The following is a 15527-nucleotide window of genomic DNA, read 5'->3' as shown; positions in this document are numbered from 1 at the left end:
ATTCAGCACATCCAAAAAACTGATTTCGACATGCTAAGTAAAGTTCACTTGTCTGTGCCGGATAATAGCCTACGCTAGAAAATAAAAATAAAATCAGCCACCTACGTGAGAATTCAGGGACTTAGAATGTTCCAGCTCATTTTAATATTTGACAACTGTAATTCTTCTTCACTTATATTTTAACGTTCAAGTCGTGGGATATTGATTTTCGTGTTCTTATTAGCTATTGTATTGTTCAAAATAAGGAGAAACACTTTATACTTAAGAAATTTTTACATATATACCGATATGGAGCGGAATGGTGCTTTGATTCAAATTTGAGACACTTCCAAATTAACTTATGTAACGAACTTCTACATTCGTATTTATTTATTACGTACTAGAAGGGGGCACGGCACGCGGCAGGCTTCTATATATGGATTCTCATTGTCCCTAGTGTTCTATTGCAGCTTTTTCAAAGATATTTGATTATTAAAGCAAGTCCAATTTCTAGCAATGATATCTAGCTTCAAAGTTTTGGTTTTCTTTTTTAAGGTTTTTGAATTCTTGTAATCCTTTGTTTTTTAATTTTTTTTCTTTTTAAGATTTTTTTTCTTTTTTTCAATTTTTTAGTTTGTTTTATTTTTTTTTTTTTTAGTTTTTTTTTTAGTTGTTTGCCTTTTTTTCGTTTTTTTGGTTTTTACTTCTTTTTTTATTTTATTTTTCTTGTTTATTTTTTAGTTGATTTTTTTTCGGAATGTGCCCCAGCAACAAGTGTGCAAGGTACTAATTTTTTACTGCGTAAAACTGGCGGATATAGAACTGGTAATTCGTCGACATGCCTTCTTTTTTACTTTCTCTTTCAGCCGCAAGCCAGGTTTCGTGTTGCTCTTGTAATACATGGACAAACTTTCTTTTGGTAATTTCTCTCTGAGCCGCTAGCCTAAGCCCCCCCCTAAGGCAACAAGTTTACAAGGTGCTAATTTTTAACTGCATAAAACTTGTGAATATGCAACATTCTTCGCAGTCCCGTGGTCTGTGCATATAAATATATTGTCCGGTTCACCGACTCTAGAACATGCAACATTGTCCATGAGAAAAACAATCCGCATTAAGATCCATACCACATTTTCTAATGGTTGCCCTTGAGCTTTGTTGATGGTGATTGCAAATGCTAATCAAATTGGGAATTACAATCTTTCAAATTGAAAAGGCAGATCCGTTGGAATCATGGGAATGTGATGAATAAGAAAAGCCTCGCCCTCGGAAGGCCCTGTCAAGACTGTTGCCTCTATTACTCGTAAAAGCGCAAGCCTGGTTTCGCATTGCTCTGGTGATTCCTCGACACGGCTTCTTTTTTACTATCTCTGTGAGCTGCAAGCCTGGTTTCGCGTTGCTCTGGTGGTTCCTCTACACGCCTTCATTGACGTAAAGCCGCAAGCCTGGTTTGGTGTTGCTCTGGTGATTCCTCGACACGCCCTCTCACACTGTTTTTCCCCAAACATATCTGATAAAAATTTTGATATGGGTATTTTTCAGAGCAGTCCGAAAGTCACATACCTTGCCTCCGAGTTTCTCAGCCCCGTTTTTAGCCCCCGTGGCAAGGACTATAGGCAAGGATAATGGAGAGGGTGGTCACATAAACTTTGGAAGGGACTCCTTCAACTGAAAAACCAAGAGTTCCGGTGCCATTTTGAAAATCAGGTCTGCTTTTCAACCAGTTGTTACCCAATGAGCTGCTGCCAACTGCACCGTTTTAAAAAATTTTGCTTTGCAGTTCAACAGCCCTTGTGTTTCAGCAGTCGTTTCCAAAGGATCGTAAAAAAGTCTAACTTTAAAATAAAGAGTGAGATTTTGAGGAGGAGTAGCCCCCCTAATATACGGAATAATTTCCGGATTAAGTTGCTAATAAATCCTTCCAATATTGTTATAAATTTGATTGTTGTGAGGTTAACAAAAAAACAATCTCCCATTAGCAAATACTGAAAATTTAAAACATATTTTAGATGAGTTTTGTAAGTTCTTCTGTAAATATAAGGGTGTACTGAATTTGTAAATTGAATTTTTAAGACCTAACCTTTGAGCCCCAAGAGTAGGAAATGTAAGTGTTCTGAATTCTCACTTTTACGTCTCCTTTAAGCCTCAAATAGAAAGAATATAAATTCTTCATAATCTTGTACAAAACGTTCTATATTTATGCTTATTTGGAGATTTTTAAAAGTAGCCTCCAAGCCGCAAAAAGTCAAGAAGAAAAAAGAATGAGTTTCGTGAAATTGGAAGGGTTTGCTTGAAATAATCTAAAAATAAAAAGTCTTAGAGGGGTGAAATTGAAAACAAATGAAATACTTGAAATGGGAAGGGTTCCAAAACTTTCTTTGAAAAATTGAAGTTTTAGAACTGCGTAATTTTTAAAATTACTGAGATTTGCTGAAATACTTATGGAAAAGCATTCCCAAATTCCTAGAATTGTCCGAGATGGTAAGACTTAAAATATGAAGGATTTGAGTTGACAGATCATGTCAATTATTTCTAAGAATTCGAGAATTTTAAAAATGATTTAGATTCTTGAAAGCATGATGATATGCACTGTCCGAATATAGGCCTACAAATTATTAGTCTTAGAAGTTAAAACATGTGAAATTTGTTAAGATTCTTGAAAGTTTAATGCTTTGAGTTGCGAAATTATGGAAATTAGGTCTATAGGTGGAATTTTGAAAAAGTTAGAGATTCTCGAAAATTTTTAAGCATATTATTGTCAAGATATAAAAGTTTCAAGAATGGCAGGATTTTGAAAACCTCATACAGGCTATTCTTGAAAACATGTTGCTATTTTGTTTTCAAAATATAGACATTATACATGAAAGAGGTGGGAAAACAGAATATTTCTTAAAATTTTCAAAGTTTGAATGCTTTGTGTTTTCAAAAAGTGAAAATTAGGTCTTTAATTTATGGAACTTTCAAAACATCTGAAATTCCTGAAATTTAAGGACTTAGGGGTGGAGGCAAATTATAAGAATTATGTTTAAAAACTGTAGGATTTTGCAAAAAAGTGTGTTTCTTAAGATTTTGGGCCTGAATTTGATCTTTATGAATTTTGTCTGGGTCGTTCTGGGCTTGGTGAATGAATCTATCGAGTCTTTGGTTCTCTTAGATGTGTATGTAGAGAATGCCTTTATAAGGCTTAGAGGGTGTTAGTCTTGTTCATGTTTATTGTAATTTTGTTAGTTTTATGTTTGACTGGCTTAAGTATACATAACCTGCATTCTAAAGTTCCAAAACAAATTTTTTACATATTTAGCGGAAATGGAAAAAACTAAAAACGTTCCAGTATATACATATATATTTTTTAATATATACAATTGCTTTTTCAAAGCTGAGTCATAAACAGTTAGTGTACAAATTACTAAAAAATCAATAACTATTCACTAAAAATAAATTTTGTTTAAAAAAATAGCTAAAGGGGTAAAAAAAAATTAAACTAGTGAAAAGGTGTGAAAGGGTTAAAAATTTTAAGAGGACTAAAAGGTTGGAAAGTTGGAAAAAAAAATAGGAAGCATGAAATAGGGTAAAGCGTTGAAGACGGTTAAACGGTTTAAAATGGTAAATTCGGTAGTGTAAGCCCCTTAGGTTTCACTCATGGCTGAAACATTAAGTTAAACTGAAAAACTAGGAGATTACAGAAGTATACATTTATAACTAAAGGTGCTTGAATTTATCTTATTGTCAGATTTATTTGTTGTTTTCAGTGTAAAAATTAGTCATATGCCTTAAATTAAAATTTTCGAAAGCTATACTACTCTACACTTTTCTTTTATCTTTGTTCCTGGCGATGAACGGAAAGTAAGAAGTAATTCAAACCCCTAGTGGCAAAAATCGAAGAGCGAGGGTAGGTTTATTTATATGTAAGAATTTGACTTTATTCTGATTCGAGATTTGGACATTTTAATTTAAGAATCATGGATCAAAAATTATGCCTATTTTACCCACGTTGTATGGGTTTGTGCCTGCCAAAATAACATGCAACAATAATGATAATTATCCCGTCCAAATTTGATTGTAAGAGAGCCCCAAAACAGAAGTTTCAACCCCCCATAAGAGAAATAAACATTGCATTTTTATTAATATAATTTATTACATCGCGAGTATCAAAATTACTTGAAATTGATTGCTGGAAATTAGAAGAGTTTTCATCAGAAAGGAAATTTTTAGTTGCAAGACCCTTGTTAACTGAAAAGAAATACTGCTCCAAAGAATTTTCTGGAACCCCAGTTTTGGCCAAAATCCGACCAAGATCCGATTGAATTAAGATTTTGTTACTGCAGATCAATTGAAACTGCCAAACAACTTTTTTCTAGGACCTTCGCGTAAATGAAGGCAGAATTATGGAAAAAACATGATTTTCACGTGGAAGTAGTGATTGAAGTTAAACCTTAAAAGATGATCAACTGACAGTTAGTATATGGAGGAAATGTTGTCCACTAAAACCTCTACTATTTATACTCTAACTAAATTGTGCTTTGTCGAAAACTTACAAGAGGATTAAAAAATCAGTAAAAGACAAATTAGTAATTGGTAATTTATAAACTTTTTATTTACCTGTTGTCTTTTAGAGAATTTAGCTGTCTTTCTTCTGCTAAAAACACAACACAAAATATGCTAAAGGCAAATGTAAAAAAATGAGCAGATTTATTCTCAGTCACATTAGAAAAACTTTTACATAGGCATGCGGATTTTTTCAGTAGAGCACTAATGCAATTTTTATTTTCAATTCAATAATGCTTCGATTAGTCTAAATCTATGGGTAAAGTCTGGGTTTGAAAAGGTGACAGGCTTTTTAAAGACGATTCATGTTTATTATAAGCTATTATGCTATTATTTAAATTTACATAAGAAACTTGTTCTTTATGTCCATGTTAAAAGGTTTCAGGATCTCTATTCGAGTTTTTTTTTTTTTATTGCGTTTTCAGTATTTTGTGTACTTGCTATTGGCCAACGCCAATTAGAGGAAACACTTCATCGTTGCCAGGCAGTAAAAAGCCATAAGCCTTCGATTCGAAATTATTTTTTTCCCAGAGCCACTTTGTATAGAGAGGGCTATCGTAAAAACGACGAAGGCGGTTCATTTGATTGGAAATTGAAAGTTTTACTTTCTTTTTAGCAAGTCAAAAGTGATTAGATGGCAATAACTTCCTTTTCAGCTACTCTTCCTTCAAAAACTCTATGATAATTTATTTAAATATAAACCAAGGATTGTCAAAAAGATTCTGAAATGTACTGACCAAAGATTACAATAATAGATTTTGATCTTCGAACAATTGGGAAAAGTGAATATTGAACGAGATGTTAAAACACATCAAAAGACACTATCCCCATCTAGGTTGTCAACATGTGATATCCACAATATCCAGAAGCAGCTAAAATATTAAACTGAAACTCCCATGGACGGTTAAGGAGAATAATGAGCTAAGTTCAAATCCGCTATATGCAACCAAGTTATATATAGAGATCGCCACACTTCTTAATTGTATTATTTCTTTCTAGAGCCATTTTATATAGAAATGATGGTCGTAACAACCTTAGAGGAGATTGAATTGATTGAAAATTGAAAGCTCTAGTACCCTTTTTAAGAGGCAAAAGTAACCAGACAGCAACCACTCCCAGACCCTTTTTAGCTGCACTCCCTTAAAGACTCATGTCTAGCTGCACTCCTCTTAAGGACTCCGGTAAGAATTTGGAGACTCATTCTGTTCAAAATAGTTTAAACATAAAACAACTGTCCCTCCAGAATGACATGACTCCCAATAGCGCCTGGGGAAATGACTGTAAGGACAGTTGTCCCGTTATTTACATATAGGGTTTGTTATTCGGAATGAGGAGCGTGTTCGATTATGGATCTCCAAAGAGCATCAAAATCAAACTTCTAAGGACTGCTGTAGGGGATGTTAAACTAAATCAAAACACACTATGTTCATGGGGGTTTTCAAAAAAAGTGTATCAACAATATACAGGGAACGGCTGAGAGCAGTAAGTTGAAAATTTCAGGGCATGCTAAGAAACGTTGAACTATCCAAAAGACAGTTTGTGCCTACTACTACTATTAAAAATTTCTACTACTAATACTACTATTGCTGCTATTTATGCAACCACTACTACTTGCAAAGACTTCTATAAACTGTGGCTACTACTATTACTCACAAATACGCTATCTAAATGCACCTACTGCTATTACTTGTCACTACTATTACTTGTTTTGATTACCGCTACTACTCCTTGCTATTGCTTCTACTATTTGTGACTACTATTACTTTCTCCTTTTAAAATTAGGCTACTTACAACTACTCTGATGCTTCCAACTTCTGCAGTTACTTTCGTATAGTACCACTTGTGAGTGCTGCTACGACTTGGAAATACTACTACTATTTGTTACTGCTACTTGAGACCACTATTACTCCTCTCAAAAACTACTACTAGTAATGACTACTATTTATTGTAACTACAACTACTACTTTTTACTAGGACTACTACTTTTAATTTGTATTTCTACTTGCAGCTGCTACTACTGCTATTACTTGCGACTAATATTTTTACTTCAATTGCGACTACTACTTATGAATCCTCTTACTATTTGATATTAATACAAATACACAAAACTATTGCTATAAGTCGTCACTGCTGCTACTTGCAGCTAGTACTGCCTATTATGACCACCCCTATTGATTGGAATTATGGTTACTGTTTGCTACTACTACCACTGCTACTTGCAATTACTACTACTCCCACTAACCCCTACAACTACCTGCACTAACTGCTACCACTTGCAACTGTTACTTCTTCTTCTTGTAACTACAGCCCCTGCTATGCGACTACTATACGAAAACTTCTACTACTTACAACTACGTAAATACTTGTGTCATAAATATTATTACTACTTGCAATTACTGCTACGACCTACGACTACTAATTCCTACGACTAATAAGACTACTAATACTACTTACAAAAACTTCTTCTTGCAACTATTGCCAGTTCTTGCGACCAGTACTACAATTTATGACTACTGCTACTACTGGCAGCTGCTGCTGTCACTTGCAGCTGCCTGTTACGTCTGACTACTATATCTACTTGTGACTACTACTACGATCTGTGATTACAACTAGTACTGCTTGCGAATACTGACACAACTTGTGACTTGACATTATTACAAGTACTCGCAACTAATAAAACTACTTGTGACTACTGCTACTACTCCTAGCAACTAATACTACTACTTGTGAGTAATGATACAGTTTGCGACAACTACTACTACTTACTATTGCTTCTACTACTTGTTACTGCTACTACTAATTCTGAATACTACTGCTACTTATCATTATAACTATAATCAGAGGGTACTATTAATACTGGTGACAACTACTATTGCTTGCGACTTAGACTATTATTTCCGACTAATGCTATTGCCTGTGAATACTATTATTAATTGCGACTACTGCTACTGCTCGCAAAAATATTCTAGTGCTTGTGACTACTTTTACCACTTGTGACTATTACTACTTACTGCAACTACTACTACTACTTGCGACCACTACTGCTTGCAACTGCTTCTTGCACTTGCGACTACTATTACTACTAAGTCTTCAATTGAGAATGCAACTACTGCTTGTTACAATAGTTTTTGTTACTACTTAAGCTCAAAGTTCTAGGGAATCTGAGTGGGGATGCTATACTAGGTCATACAACACTGTATATTCAGGTCAACAAAAAAAAGACCCATATGCAATATCTTCGGGGCAATTATTGGGACTAAGGTTAAATTTTCAGTAATTATTGAAGTAAGATTACCAAGTTAACACTTTTGTCTAATTGACTGTCAAAATGGTAAGTACTTGGTTGCTAACGGACGGCGGAAACTTCTCAGGAATAACTAAAAGTATTAAGTTAAGAATTCCTGGGATATTAAGGGGATTGTTAATCTGAATCAAATAACTCTATGCACACCAAGGCTGTCAATATGACATATCTGCATTGTCTTAGAAAGAAAAGGTTAATTTTTCAAGAAATTTTGAAGGGAATCTTGATCTCAATCAGTAGGCTTTTCCGCATCCAGGTTTTCAAAACAAAATCTTTTCGCACCTCGCCAAATTAAATGGAACAGCTTGTAGTAACGATCAACAAGTTTTTAAATTCAAGCTAAATTGTGCGCTAACAGCTTTTCCGCTGATATTATCTAAGAGATATTAAACCCATGCTTTTTTTGATGATGTGATGATTATGTTGAATGCAATCAAAACTAACAATCAAAACACTGTGTGACTTAAGAATTTAAGTTAGAATCTGATATCTTATTGACTATCTAGATTTATCCAGACATAAGATTTTAAAAACTGAAAAAAAAATAGTCTTTATTTTAAATTAAACCATACTATTCAAAATACACATTGATCTTGAATAAAACACAAATGGTGCAATAAAATTTATTCAGATGGACTTGGTAATCTTATACCCCTTTTTATGAAATTTCAAAAAGTATATACAAATCGTCCGTCATTGTACAGTAGCTGCCTTTCATAATTGAATTCTCTTGAAATGGAACAGCTTGTAGTAACGATCAACAAGTTTTTAAATTCAAGCTAAATTGTGCGCTAACAGCTTTTCCGCTGATATTATCTAAGAGATATTAAACCCATGCTTTTTTTATCATTCGAAAAAGTTATAATCGTCAAATTCCAAATTTGAGGAACAGCTGATTTTATACCATATTTTTATTATTTATGAAAAAGTAGCTTGTTTCAGAAAAATAGAGTTTAATTCTACTTATTACTAATAAAACAAAATTACCAAATTCTTGTCATCTTCATTTGTTAATTACGTTTAAATAAGCTAATTTAAATTCTCATAAATCTATAAAATAGTTAATTATTTATTCATTATCTTATCAATTATCATTGTTCATTAATTAGTTTGTTATCATTGTTATTAGTTAGTTTGTTAGTTGTTGCTTATTACTAATAAAACAAAATTACCAAATTCTTATCATCTTCATTTGTTAATTACGTTTAAATTAGCTAATTTAAATTCTCATAAGGAATTATAATTCTAATTTAAATTCTCATAAATCTATAAAATAGTTAATTATTTATTCATTATCTTATCAATTATCATTGTTCATTAATTAGTTTGTTATCTTTGTATTCTTTGCCTCCCATTTATCTCAACATTCTTTGTATTGCGATCAGACATAGTGATAATTATAATATTTAATGATACTAATTGACTGTGTTCAACTTTGAAAACCGTTGAAAAATTCAGTTTAATCTTGAATTAATTGCAATGATGGTAAATACTGGTCCTCAACTAAATAGGCTAACACCATGAAAACAAAGAGAAGTAGAAATAAAACAAATCAAATAGCAAATCAATGGTATTGTACAACCACTGCCAAAAAGGCAGTGGCTATTTATACATATATATTAATATTATTAGACTAATTAAATGAAAGTGTAAATGAGAGATAATGCAAATGAGAATGAAAGATAAATGAGTGTGTAAATTCAAGTTTTGTCTATTGAGTCAGCATTAGATGTGAATTTTAACAGGAATGAATATTCTTAATTTCTCACTGGAGTTATGTATTCTCGATACCAAATGACTTTTAATTTTAATACAATAAGGGGAACAATTATCCAAAATATATTGATTGCTTTTGATAGAACTTCTACAAAAAGAGTTTTATTTTATTTTGATTCTTAGCTTATTGTCTATTTCTATTTCCATTGCAACCAGAATGAGCATTTCTGGTATGGACTGTTATTATAGAGGAGAGACTCCAAACATTTCAATTGCTTTTACCCTTTAATCATTTCACTAAGTTTTTCTGTTCTATTTACCTTTTTGGGGATTCAGATGAATTTCCCATTGAGCAAAATCCCCAAGGGTGTACCTTTGGCCTTAGGCCAAGAACATATCAATTCTTGCTTTTTAATTTTTCCTCTGATATATTACCCAGCTATATTTTTTTCTAATCTTTCATTTGGTATAGAAGACTAATATTGAGCATTTTCTAGCCTACCAGTCAGAATCTGCAGAGTAGTGAGCTTGAGCATGGCCAGAAACTGCTTTTAAATTGTGGGAATTACAATAAAGCTGTGTTGTTCATTTAAAGAGTCACTGTATGCTTAGTTCTCGCATCAATTGGCAAAAATTGAAAGAAAAGTCAACCCTGTACAAGAAACTATACAAAAACTTTAAGACTATACAATTTTCTGCAGAAGAAAAAATGATGATTTTCTTAGAATCCCTTTTTGATAACTAAATCTTCTAGGGAAAAAATCTGTCCTTAACACTGCCTGGTAAACACGACTTTGCGCCTTTAATAATCTCTTTGCTGCTTATTCTGTCGTTTTTGGTCCGTTTATCTTCTAATTTGTTCCCTGACGCTTATGCTCTTAAGCATAGAAGCACTATAGACTTTCAGTTGACCTAGTTGAACTTCAGTTGACCTAGCATAAACCCATTCTGAATATTATGCAAAACGACTTGATGCTTTTTCATTTATATTTGAAAGAAATAACTTTAAGGCTTTTACTCAGTAAATGGAATTTAATTTTGTCATCCTACATTCCAGGGTACCAATTTCATCAAGTTATGCAATACCTTTTAATCAACAGATATCAAAAGCCTTGGTGGTTCTTTAAGGTAGGCATTGACTAATCTATATATATAAAAATAAGTTGTTTGTTCGTGTGTTGACTGACGTCATGTTTGTGTGTCGACTGACGTCATGTTTGTCGACTGACGTCATTATAAGTGTTGAGCATTATGCCGTCATGAAGTTGTTTGTCGACTGACGTCATGTTTGTCGACTGACAAAATTACAGACCGGGACACCGGGAAACAAATGACGACCGGGACACAGGGAATATAAATGACAACCTGGACACTCTAAGAGAAATTGCAGACTGGGACACCGGGACACAAATAACGACCAGGACATAGGGAATATAAATGACGACCGGGACACAGGGACACAACTACAACCTGGACGCCGAGGGGCACAGGGGGGATATATAAATGACGATCGGGACACGGTAAGGTTCAATTAGCAATCACCATCAACAAAGCTCAAGGGCAATCATTAGAATAATAAGGTATAGATCTGAATACGGATTGTTTTTCCCATGGACAATTATATGTTGCATGTTCAAGAGTCGGTAAACCTGACAATCTATTTATATGCACAGACAATGCCACAGCGAAGAATGTTGCATATTCGTAAGTTTTACATAGTTATGGATCTCCACAGATCCATACATTTTACGTTTGATTATGGATCTCCAAAGAGCATCAAAATCAAACTTCTAAGGACTGCTGTAGGGGATGTTAAACTAAATCAAAATACACTATGTTCATGGGGGTTTTCAAAAAAAGTGTATCAACAATATACAGGGAACGGCTGAGAGCAGTAAGTTGAAAATTTCAGGGCATGCTAAGAAATGTTGAACTATCCAAAAGGCAGTTTGTGCCTACTACTACTATTAAAAATTTCTACTACTAGTACTACTATTGCTGCTACTTATGCAACCACTACTACTTGCAAAGACTTCTATAAACTGTGGCTACTACTATTACTCACAAATACGCTATCTAAATGCACCTACTGCTATTACTTGTGACTACTATTACTTATTTTGATTACCGCTACTACTCCTTGCTACTGCTTCTACTATTTGTGACTACTATTACTTTCTCCTTTTACAATTAGGCTACTTACAACTGCTCTGATGCTTGTGACTACTAATACTTATTTTGATTACCGCTACTACTCCTTGCTACTGCTTCTACTATTTGTGACTACTATTACTTTCTCCTTTTACAATTAGGCTACTTACAACTGCTCTGATGCTTCCAACTTCTGCAGTTACTTTCGTATAGTACTACTTGTGAGTGCTGCTTCGACTTGGAAATACTACTACTATTTGTTACTGCTACTTGAGACCACTATTACTCCTCTCAAAAACTACTACTAGTAATGACTACTATTTATTGTAACTACAACTACTACTTTTGACTACGACTACTACTTCTAATTTGTATTTCTACTTGCAGCTGCTACTACTGCTATTACTTGCGACTAATATTTTTACTTCAATTGCCACTACTACTTATGAATCCTCTTACTATTTGATATTAATACAAATACACAAAACTATTGCTATAAGTCGTCACTGCTGCTACTTGCAGCTAGTACTGCCTATTATGACCACCCCTATTGATTGGAATTATGGTTACTGTTGCTACTACTACCACGGCTACTTGCAATTACTACTACTCCCACTAACCCCTACAACTACCTGCACTAACTGCTACCACTTGCAACTGTTACTTCTACTACTTGTAACTACAGCCACTGCTATACGACTACTATACGAAAACTTCTACTACTTACAACTACGTAAATACTTGTGTCATAAATATTATTACTACTTGCAATTACTGCTACGACCTACGAATACTAAGTCCTACGACTAATTAGGCTACTAATACTACTTACAAAAACTTCTTCTTGCAACTATTGCCAGTTCTTGCAACCAGTACTACAATTTATGACTACTGCTACTACTGGCAGCTACTGCTGTCACTTGCAGCTGCCTGTTACGTCTGACTACTATATCTACTTGTGACTACTACTACGATCTGTGATTACAACTGGTACTGCTTGCGAATACTGACACAACTTGTGACTTGACATTATTACAAGTACTCGCAACTAATAAAACTACTTATGACTACTACTACTACTCCTAGCGACTAATACTACTACTTGTGAGTAATAACACAGTTTGCGACAACTGCTACTACTTACTATTGCTTCTACTACTTGTTACTGCTACTACTAATTCTGAATACTACTGCTACTTATGATTATAACTATAATCAGTGGGCACTATTAATACTGGTGACAACTACTATTGCTTGCGACTTGGACTATTATTTCCGACTAATGCTATTGCCTGTGATTACTATTATTAATTGCGACTACTGCTACTGCTCGCAAAAATATACTAGTGCTTGTGACTACTTTTACCACTTGTGACTTATACTACTTACTACAACTACTACTACTACTTGCGACCACTACTGCTTGCAACTGCTTCTTGCACTTGCGACTACTATTACTACTAAGTCTATCAATTGAGAATGCAACCACTGCTTGTTACAATAATTTTTGTCACTACTTAAGCTCAAAGTTCTAGGGAATCTGAGTAGGGATGCTATACTAGGTCATACAACACTGTATATTCAGGTCAACAAAAAAAAGACACATCTGCAATATCTTCGGGGCAACTATTGGGACTAAGGTTAAATTTTCAGTAATTATTGAAGTAAGGTTACCAAGTTGAAACTTTTGTCTAATGTTAAGGAGGATTAGAAGATAGATCAAAACATATTGTAAACCCCCCAGACTGTCAAAATGGTAAGTACTTGGTTGCTAACGGACGGCGGAAACTTCTCAGGAATAACTAAAAGTATTAAGTTAAGAATTCCTGGGATATTAAGGGGATTGTTAATCTGAATCAAATAACTCTATGCACACCAAGGCTGTCAATATGACATATCTGCATTGTCTTAGAAAGAAAAGGTTAATTTTTCAAGAAATTTTGAAGGGAATCTTGATCTCAATCAGTAGGCTTTTCCGCATCCAGGTTTTCAAAACAAAATCTTTTCGCACCTCACCAAAGGCACACTCGTCAAACTCATAAATAAATCAATTTAAATAGACAATTGCAATAGCCTCTGAATGATGCCCATTATTTTTTTTCTTCCATTTTGATGTACATTTAATCGTTCAAAAATTCTACCAAGGGGAACATTTATAAAATATCATCTAAAAATTGCCACATAATCAAAAGGTCAGTTCAATGATCGTTCTAAACCTTGATTTTACAATGATAAAATTAATGTGATGATTATGTTGAATGCAATCAAAACTAACAATCAAAACACTGTGTGACTTAAGAATTTAAGTTAGAATCTGATATCTTATTGACTATCTAGATTTATCTAGACATAAGATTTTAAAAACTGAAAAAACAATTAGTCTTTATTTTAAATTAAACCATACTATTCAAAATACACATTGATCTTGAATAAAACACAAATGGTGCAATAAAATTTATTCAGATGGACTTGGTAATCTTATACCCCTTTTTATGAAATTTCAAAAAGTATATACAAATCGTCCGTCATTGTACAGTAGCTGCCTTTCATAATTGAATTCTATTGAAATGGAACAGCTTGTAGTAACGATCAACAAGTTTTTAAATTCAAGCTAAATTGTGCGCTAACAGCTTTTCCACTGATATTATCTAAGAGATATTAAACCCATGCTTTTTTTATCATTCGAAAAAGTTATAATCGTCAAATTCCAAATTTGAGGAACAGTTAATTTTATACCATATTTTTATTATTTATGCAAAAGTAGCTTGTTTCAGAAAAATAAAGTTTAATTCTGCTTATTACTAATAAAACAAAATTACCAAATTCTTGTCATCTTCATTTGTTAATTACGTTTAAATTAGCTAATTTAAATTCTCATAAGGAATTATAATTCTAATTTAAATTCTCATAAATCTATAAAATAGTTAATTATTTATTCATTATCTTATCAGTTATCATTGTTCGTTAATTAGTTTGTTATCTTTGTATTTTTTGCTTCCCATTTATCTCAACATTCTTTGTACTGCGATCAGACATAGTGATAATTATTATATTTAATGAAACTAATTGACTGTGTTCAACTTTGAAGACCGTTGAAAAATTCAGTTTAATCTTAAATTAATTGCAATGATGGTAAATACTGGTCCTCAGCTAAATAGGCTAACACCATGAAAACAAAGAGAAGTAGAAATAAAACAAATCAAATAGCAAATCAATGGTATTGTACAACCACTGCCAAAAAGGCAGTGGCTATTTATACATACATATTAATATTATTAGACTAATTAAATGAAAGTGTAAATGAGAGATAATGCAAATGAGAATGAAAGACAAATGAGTTTGTAAATTCAAGTTTTGTCTATTGAGTCAGCATTAGATGTGAATTTTAACAGGAATGAATATTCTTAATTTCTCACTGGAATTATGTATTCTCGATACCAAATGACTTTTAATTTTAATACAATAAGGGGAACAATTATCCAAAATATATTGATTGCTTTTGATAGAACTTCTACAAAAAGAGTTTTATTTTAATTCTTAGCTTATTGTCTATTTCTATTTCCATTGCAACCAGAATGAGCATTTCTGGTATGGACTGTTATTATAGAGGAGAGACTCCAAACATTTCAATTGCTTTTACCCTTTAATCATTTCACTAAGTTTTTCTCTTCTATTTACCTTTTTGGGGATTCAGATGAATTTCCCTTTGAGCAAAATCCCCAAGGTGTACCTTTGGCCTTAGGCCAAGAACATATCAATTCTTGCTTTTTAATTTTTCCTCTGATATATTACCCAGCTATATTTTTTTCTAATCTTTCATTTGGTATAGAAGACT

At 33.1% G+C, this 15527-nt stretch overlaps 1 protein-coding gene across 6 annotated transcripts in view; it reads right to left on the bottom strand.

Annotated features, from left to right (window-relative positions):
• LOC136031546 (uncharacterized) overlaps nt 1-15527 on the bottom strand; it is a 611644-nt gene that overhangs the window by 155551 nt on the left and 440566 nt on the right. The gene's annotated exons all lie outside the window — the stretch shown is intronic.

This window comes from Artemia franciscana, chromosome 1, assembly GCF_032884065.1.
Source record: "Artemia franciscana chromosome 1, ASM3288406v1, whole genome shotgun sequence".
Taxonomy (NCBI): Eukaryota; Metazoa; Arthropoda; class Branchiopoda; order Anostraca; family Artemiidae; genus Artemia; species Artemia franciscana.
This window is presented reverse-complemented; position numbering and strand designations above follow the sequence as displayed.